The 9200-nt window shown below is 31.1% G+C and overlaps 1 long non-coding RNA gene across 1 annotated transcript; it reads left to right on the top strand.

The window, feature by feature from the left end:
- Positions 1 to 2679: 2679 nt before the first annotated feature.
- LOC139481617 (uncharacterized) lies at positions 2680 to 8195 on the top strand. Its single transcript, XR_011654648.1, has 3 exons — positions 2680 to 2789; positions 6109 to 6229; positions 8075 to 8195. It is a non-coding gene; the product is annotated as an uncharacterized lncRNA (long non-coding RNA).
- The last annotated feature ends 1005 nt before the right edge of the window (positions 8196 to 9200 follow it).

Below are 9200 nucleotides of genomic sequence, written 5' to 3'. Positions count from 1 at the left end.
TATTAAGGCAAAGTGTTCTAAAAACTGATAAATCAACTCTAGCCGTAGAATTTATTAATCAATTTAAGCCGCAGAATTTATAAATCAATTTTAGCCGTAGAATTTATAAATCAATTCTGGCCGTAAAATTTACAAATCAATTATGGCCGTAAAATTTATAAAAATCAATTTTAGCCGTAGAATTTATAAATCCATTTTAGCCGTAGAATTTATAAATCAATTTTAGCCGTAGAATTTATAAATCAATTCTGGCCGTAGAATTTATAAAAATCAATTCTAGCCGTAGAATTAGAAATCAATTCTAACCGTAGAACTGTTCTAGAAGTAGAACTGACTAAATATCTGGTCAGTTCTAGCTAGAACTGTCAGGATCAGTTCTAGGGTAGAACTGTCAGGATCAGTTCTAGGTAGAACTGTCCAAATCAGTTCTAGGTAAAACTGACCAAATCAGTTCTATCTAGAACAGTTCTAACCTAGAACTGACTAAAAGGTGTCAGGCTGACAGTTCTACGTACTGTTCTAGAACAGTTCTCCTGACAGATTTAATGAGAGGTTGGAAGTGATCTCCACTGTATGTGAAGTAGATTTGTATTGTCGATGACATCGCAACAAAGGTGCGTTTACATGTTCTGTCAACTATTTTTGATATAAATAACCTTAATATTTTATTTTTTGTACTGAACCCATGGTGTCCTTTATAAGAAAAAAGTAAAATCATAAAAATACCGAACTTCGAAATATAATCCCAACTCTAAACGTTTAATAGAGTGATCATTGATACATATCAGAGTCCCTATATTGCACCTATTCTGTAAAATTAAAGAAAATAGTCTTTTCTTAGAGACAAAGTAATTTGTATTTCTATATTTCGTCATTACGCACAGCTTTCAACATAACGATATCTATTTGAACATACCAAACAGATGATCATGACGTGTTCCGATAAAAAGAAAATTAACTGAAACGTCGCATGCGAGTCCAACTTTAAAAATGAGGAAAATTTTGATGTATATTCGAATTTTACGAATTTGAATTTACGCATTGATGTATTTTATGTACTCCTCGTATAAGAAGCTTGTGCCGTTTGGAAGTCGGTTAAAATCCAGTTTTGTATAATTAAGTAATTATTCAAAATTTTATTTTTGGAACTCTATAGTTATCAAAGATTCATTTATTTAATAAACAGAAAATGGAAACTTGTGTATGGATCTACACAACAGTAGGTGATAAACTGTCATAAACTGTAAAATTGAGTGTATCATTAAGTTATGTTGGTATAGTATGATATCACAATTTACTTTTGACCTTTGACTTTGAAATTGACGTGACGTCCTTTTAACAAATTAATCAATAATAAATTGTTCATACCGAGATCTGTGCGTGAAGTTGACAGCCAGTCTACAAATGTTCCATGCAACATTAACATCATGAATATAAGTTCTCAGATTTGCAATTTTTGTTGTCGATAACAGTGTATGCTAAGTTTAGTTAATTATCATTTTATTATCTTTCATAGTTTATCCTGGCATCTTTCAAAAGACCTGCAATATAATGAATGCTTAATCTTTCAGATAACTTGTTATTTAAAGATCTTATCATAACCTTAGTGGTTATAACGAAATCACGTGTTACAGATATACTATTATGTAACATGACTGGTTGTCACATAGCTCCATATTTACCTCGTTTCCGAAATAAAACAAAAGACGAATAATATATAAAAAAATCAACTGACTGTAGTTTTAAGAAGAAAAGGTTTGAGGATATTCGCCAATAACACACCAACCCAACGACATACATAACTATAAAAAAAACAGCTCGTGTCGGGCATACACTTTGAAACAATAAACAGGTGTGTGTACAAAATTAAAAACTTTACATAGTATGGTATCTAAAATTTGTAAAAATATTAAACAGATGACACCAAATATTTATCAACAAACTAATTTCGCCGTAACTTAAACTTAAACGTAAACTTTGAAAACATAAAATAAAACACAAGAGTTATTGGACTTGTAACAGGGACAAGCATTTATAATGGATTTAAATAACAGTTTGTTTTAAATCTAGACCCTCACACGTTTTGCTGGTTATGACGATTTAGACAACTGGCTATTAATTTTGTTATATTATGTGAATGGACAGTTGAAGTGAAGGTGCTATTTAGCTGATATATTATCTCCGAATTGCGTTATAACTAAGGTCCTTGTACTTAACAGAAATATTCACACACGAATAGTTGCGAATAAGGCATGTTCCCATGTATACAAAAATTTTCCATGAATACACAATTAAGACTTCTAGCAATCCTTTCTTTGCTTTCACCCTAAAGGATAATGTACCGTAGCAATTATTAAAACTTTTGTTTGCTTAACTTGGCGTCGTAACATCGACTTCATTCGTTCAAAAAGTTATCAAAGGTACCAGGATGATAATGTAGTACGCCAGACTCAAAGTTATATGTAATGAAACTGCAGATATTTTTATGCAACTGTAGTAGACGACTAACACATGTACAACAGTATTATTTCGTAAAATTGTAAGGAAGTATATATAAATGTCAGTCACCTTTTATTAAATATAAACGTAAGGTCAAACATTACAAAGGTTAATAATTATTGAGAGAAAATTGGAAACGTGACGAATAATTATGTTTTAAACTACTAAATGGGATACATCTGTTACCTGACATTTACACTACTGAATGATCAGCTAGTTTTAAGTGAGTGTTTGTGACCATGCATAGTTGGCTCTGAACATATGGTTGAAACACACACGCAGTAGTAAAGGTAAGTAGTTGTTTTGAAAATAAAACAGACAAATGAAATCAACAAAATTTAGATATAGACATATTTGAAAAAAATAATTGTATAATATATGTCTTGGACAAAATATTGAATTTAAAGTGGTTTTGAACGTTTAAGTAATAATAAGTTGGCCAATTATAACTTTCGTTAAAACTGCCATCAGACTCTGACTTTTAAACTGTGTTTTACTGTACGTATTACTATACATTTCATTAGTCAATATTTGCTACAGGTAAGGGGGAGGCTGGTATATCACAAAACATGATATAAAACACCGCTGCATTTTTACGCCTTCCCAAGTTATAAGCATCTAGTCTTTGTTTGTGTTGTATGTTTTTATAAAAATTTTGGTTCATTTATATGCTTTGAAGTTTAGTCTGACGTTCATTTTCACTGAACTAGTACACAATTTTTTAGGGTCCAGCTGAGTACCACCTCCGGGTGCGGCATTTTCTCGCATATTTGAAGACCCATTGGTAGCCTTCGGCTGTGGTCTGCTTTTTTTTCGGGTTGTTGTCTCTTTGACATATTCCTAATTCGCATTCTCATATCTCGAGGCTCCATTACATAATCTAAGTAAGAACACATACAATACATAATACGCATACAATCATTGATCAAGCTGATTCAGTTACCTTGTAAAGCCCATAGAAACAGATATACACAATTTATATTAACCAACTTGGCATGTTTTTACCTTCCCCAAATAAGAGTCTAATATTAACTGTGTTTCCGCTTTTTTTAAGTTGGTTGGTAAGAATAATTTCCTTACACGGTGTCATGGTGACCTGATACAATACATGTATATACGGAGTCGGTTATTTCTACATGAGAGTCTTTTTTATAGAAACATGAAAAATCACAAAAATACTGAACTCTGAGGATAATTAAAATTGGAAATTCCATAATCAAATGGCAAAATCAAATGATAAAACAAATCAAACGAATGGACAACAACAGTTACTGTTATATTCCGGACTTGGTACAGGCATTGTCAAATGTAGAAAACGATGGATTGAACCTGGTTGTATACCGCTTAACCTTTTTTTCACATGAATTTCATGTGAAATGTACAACAACAAAAATGATATATTTAATGATTTTAATTAAATTTTTAAATCAAGTTGTTATTTGAATAACTCTTTTTTTAAAATTCATGTCAATTTCACATGAAAAAAATTTACGTGATTTTCATGTGAAATTCACACGAGTTTCACATGATATTCACGTGACACTCACAAAAACTAATTGCATTTGAGTTTCACGTATAAGCTCGTTTGAGGTGAAATTCATGTGAATTTTACGTGAGATTCACATGAATTTAAATTCACGTGAAATTTATGTGAGTGAAATTTGCCTGTGTAACACATCAGATTTTGTAAATGAATATTATGGTAGAGAGTAAAACAAAAGAGCGGTTGTATCACATCATTTCTCAAATTTAACAAATGATTATAAATATATATATACGACAGAGAGGGAACAGTTTCCGTCAGTAATGTGACGATTCCAAATAAATGAAACATTGGTTTCAATTCATATATATTTTTAAGTAGATAACATGTCTCATTTTGAATACTACCGTGTTTGCCCATTTGTTTGATGTTCATGAGCTTTTGATTCTGTTGTTTGATTAGGGAATTGCCATGTTGAAGTTCCCTTGTAGATCAGTATAATGGTTATTTTACTTTTTTTGCTACAAATCTAGCGACAAAGATTGACTCCTGCTAATTCAACATGAGACGTTGTTGTCGCAGATTTTCCTACTATTATTATTATTACTACCCTAACATTTTTGTTTTATGAAGAAAACTATGGATGTTATTGTGTTATTCCTTCGTTAGTGTTTCTTTAGTCGTAGTATTTGGAAAGATAAATTTAGGTAAAAGTAGTGTATTAATGTCCAAATGTCATAATTAGTAGTAAAATGAAAGAAAACAAATCAAGGTAGCACATAAAAGGGGATGGAATCGCAAGAACTCAAAAATAAACGATAAATACTATTACTTAATCTCATCAAAGATACCAGGCTTATAGTTTTGTAACCAAGAAGTACGTTTCGTCTTTAATTTAATCACCAGAATTCTATAGTTAACATGTTTACAAAACTCCTTCCGTACAGACAAAAGTCAGTTTATGACCAAGACACCCTTGAATTCACCAAATGTTTCATATCTTCAAAATTGTTGACAATCGGGAATTCTTTTATTTTTATTTTGTTACAAAATATTTTTTTTTTATGTCAATGAAGGTTCATGAATAGAACAGGTCTGGTTTTCTGCCATTGTCAATTCATCAATTATGAAATTTCCTCTGCTTCATGCAGACATATACTATCCTTTCTTTTAAATTTCAAATTAAGCAACAAAATTAAAAACTGATCCGGCATTATTGATGTTTTTAGCAATGGCTTTATCATTTGTTCTTCGACTTGATCGTTTCAAATTCCTTATGTGTCAATTGCATGTAGAATGAAATTCAAAACAGTGTGGCTGTGGCCATTGATTGACACATTAAATTCATCCATTGACTGGGACAATTTAGGTGAACGTTTGTATGTAACGACAACTGCTCACTATGTACTTTTTAAAGACACTTAAACTATGTAGTCACCAAAGGTCCTCAACACCTTAATAAAGTAATTCGAAAAAATAATTAGGAATAACACGATGTTTTGATTTATATCAATTGTATAAATCAAAACATAAAGATTATTCCTGATTAATTTTTCGAATTATTTTATAATTAAAGGCCCACAGTTTAAATGTCTATCGTAGGTACGTCGTGAACAGTGGTCGTTACAGACAAACGTTCACGTAAATTGTCCCAGTCAATGGATGAATTTAATGTGTCAATCAATGGCCACAGCCACACTGTTTTGAATTTCATTCTATTTTATGTTTTTTTGTGGGTTTTAATTTGGTGACAAGTAATGAAGATTCAGTACTTATTCCTGTTTCCATTATTTAAACAAAATATAAAATATTTCATCAAAATGTCTGCAAACTAATTATAAGTGAATTGTTATTAGAAGTAAGTGTAAAATTACATAAAAAAGAAACACTTGATATTCTACAGGTAACAAGCAGAAATTGAAAAATTTAATACACGCTCTTAGCATATAGCTCTCAAAAATACAGAAGTACATTGCTAGAATAGCAGATGCTTAATGTTTACTTATTTTTACTGGGAACTACTGTTTAAAGGCAAGGTTTTAACCGTACAAAAAATTAACGTTTTAATGTGATATTTAATGTCAGTGACGTTTGTTGTACATAAAAGGCGATTTGTTTATTTTCAGTTAAATATGAGAAAGGTACAAATAGTTGTACTGATAGCAGCAGTTGCACTGAATGCTCTTGTATTGAGTTTAGAGTTATCAGTAGAGTCTTCTTCTGAGATCAAAAAGGACATGAACATTAGTAAGTGGTACAAAATATTCTTAGATATAAACAGCTCTTGAGATGAAAAAAATATATACATCGGGAAGTATTTTCAAATAATTTTAGATTTACACTTACCCTGTTTACCCTCAAATACGGAAAACATACACATCAATAAGAATCACGAACCATTTGTACATCAACACTTAATCTCAAAATGGAAGGACGTTAACGCTATTCTGTATTATGATATCTCATCAATTAACACTTACTCCTGAGATATAGATATAGACATCCGCGTGTTTATGATATAATCTTTTATTCTCAATAACGATGCAACCAGAGATCAGTTAAATATACTTATTTAGAAGAGTTCAGTTTGATTGGCCAGACTATCTTGTTTCTCAGTAAACATGGAGTTGTTATGGTACAATTTCATTGCATTTCTATATATGTTGTGTAATATTGCATTATTTTGTATGTTTAAGCAATAATATAGCACTATTTATTTAACTGCAGATCAAAACAATTATAAAGAATTTATGAAACGGTTAAGGTTAACAAATGTTCATATCTTACCTTCTAAACACTTTTTGTTTTATTAACAAAGAGGGGCGAAAGATACCAGAGGGACAGTCAACCTCATTTATCAAAATAAAATGACAACGCTATGACTAACAAAGAAAAAGACAATCAGACAAATTATAGTACGCGTGACAAACCATAGAAAACTGAAGACTTAGCAACACGAACCCAACGAAAAACTAAGGGTGATCTCATGTTCTCAGGAAGGGTAAGCAGATCCTGCTCCATATGTGACATTCGTCGTACGTGGTGCTCATGTTATCACAAACCGGGTAAATGGTCTAATTCGGTAGTCACCTTCGTGAAAACGGAAGAGGATTGAAGGATCTACATAAGGAACATATCCGAGATCATCTGTGAAAAGGTTATTCCAGAACAGTCAATCAACTAAAAGCTTACACATGGAAACTGTAAACCTACAATTAGGTTGGTGTGCGTATTCCATACGTGTTACACGGTCAATGGGGATAGTTTAGTTTGCTAGCTTTGTTGAAATTTTGTTTGTTTTTAAAGTTATTAAGATAATAACACAACGTTATTTGACAGTTTGATCTTTAACATGTATGTCTGTTTAATTTGTTCACGCATTGTTGTCAATTGAATAGAATTTCACCACTGTCTTTCAAGTACGAGATATACATAGCTATAACACCTGTTTAAATCTGCCATTTTTCTAAATGAGGAAATGCCTGTACAAATTCAGGAAGACGCCATTTGTTTTTTATTCGTTTGATGAATTATCGCATTTAATTTTGCCATTTGATAAACGACTTTTAGTTAGCATTTTCCTTAGATTTCTATATTTTTCAAATCCTACTTTTTACTTCATCTCAATTCGGTAAAATCTTTTATACAATTTTGTTCCTCAATGTCCCTAAACGTAATACCTAATTTGGCTTTTAAATGTATTTTTGATTCGTTCGTCACTAATAAGTCTTTTGTATGAAGTAATATTTTCAGTCGTTCTACCGTAAGAGAATACTTCTAAGTTTAGTATAATGTAAAAAAAGTAAATATAATATATAAGTTGCCGCAAATACTTCATGAATCAGATTATAGATTTCTGATTTAATCGAAATTAGAAACACAACAGTTGATAATGAAACCTACTTTTTTGATTAAACAACTTATCGAAGATGTAATCAGAAATGCGCGAGGTTACATTTAAATCATTAGAATCTTTTTTTTCCAGCAATATGATTTTCAAAATAAAAACAATTCATCCAAACATTGTTAAAGATCTGCATTTGCGTTTTACTCATTTTATTTTTACTAATAACATTGACCTTCATTTTTCAGGAGGATTGTGGACAGACAGAAAACAATGCTGTAACTATAAAAATTGTCGCCACCCTTGGTGTCGTTGCTGCTGGGTTTTCATGAGATAATGACAAACTGATACTACAAATAAATTACTTAAAAATAAAATGATTGAAGTTTGCGTTTGTGATTTGAAACATTCCAAATAAATAACTATCGTTGATGTAGTTTTCTACTCGAAAGAGGAAGAGCAAAAAGGACATAAAGATATTGTTTGAATCAATGTAAGATAAAGTATCTTTGGTCATTGATATTTACTTTTTGAAATATGATATGTAACATATTTTTTTCACTTTAATTTGCGTAAAGGCAAAAGCGAATTTGATGACAAGCGAAATGGTTTGGAAATTATAAAACTGATTCAAATGATGCATTTTGAATCAAAACTTACATATTACACTCGCCATTGAACTTAAGCTGAAAATGATACCTTAAATTGCTGCAAGTCGTTTGTGGATAACAGTCCTTTTTTGCGTTTGGTACTTTTTCCAGGATGACTTTTACCACGCACAATAAACCCTGTAATGGACACTATTCAATGAATGTCTAATAGTATAAAACCTACCATGTAATTTATAATATCAAGAAAACTGCTGTTTTCAGAAAAGCCTGAATCGTTGAGGGCAACTTCTCTCATTAAAGAAAGAAACCCAAAACATACGACAATTTAACACACTGTGTACTTGTGGTACCATTAGTTTATTAATGATTAAATAAAATTTCTTTATGCAGAAATACACACATCCAATACATGAAATTGCATGTTAAATTTTTCATATGCTAGAAAAGTATACACATTAAGCACCATTCAATTATGATAAATAAAAAAATGAAAATGAAAATACTGAAAATATAATTCGGAGTTTAGTATGACGTCCATTATCACAGTACTAGTATACATATTTTTTAAGGGGCCAGCTGAAGGACGCCTACGATTGCGGGAGTTTCTCGCTAAATTGAAGACCCATTGGTGGTCTTCAGCTGTTGTCTGCTCTATGGTTTGGTTGTTGTCGGTTTGACACAGTCCCCATTTCCTTTCTCAATTTTTGTATTTTATTATTTTTAGTTTCTAACTATATCATCACTGTGATTTCAAAAACAAGCT

The sequence above is a fragment of the Mytilus edulis genome, chromosome 7 (genome assembly GCF_963676685.1).
Source record: "Mytilus edulis chromosome 7, xbMytEdul2.2, whole genome shotgun sequence".
Classification (NCBI taxonomy): Eukaryota; Metazoa; Mollusca; class Bivalvia; order Mytilida; family Mytilidae; genus Mytilus; species Mytilus edulis.
The sequence above is the reverse complement of the archived record's forward strand: the minus strand, read 5'-3'. Positions and strand labels throughout refer to the sequence as shown.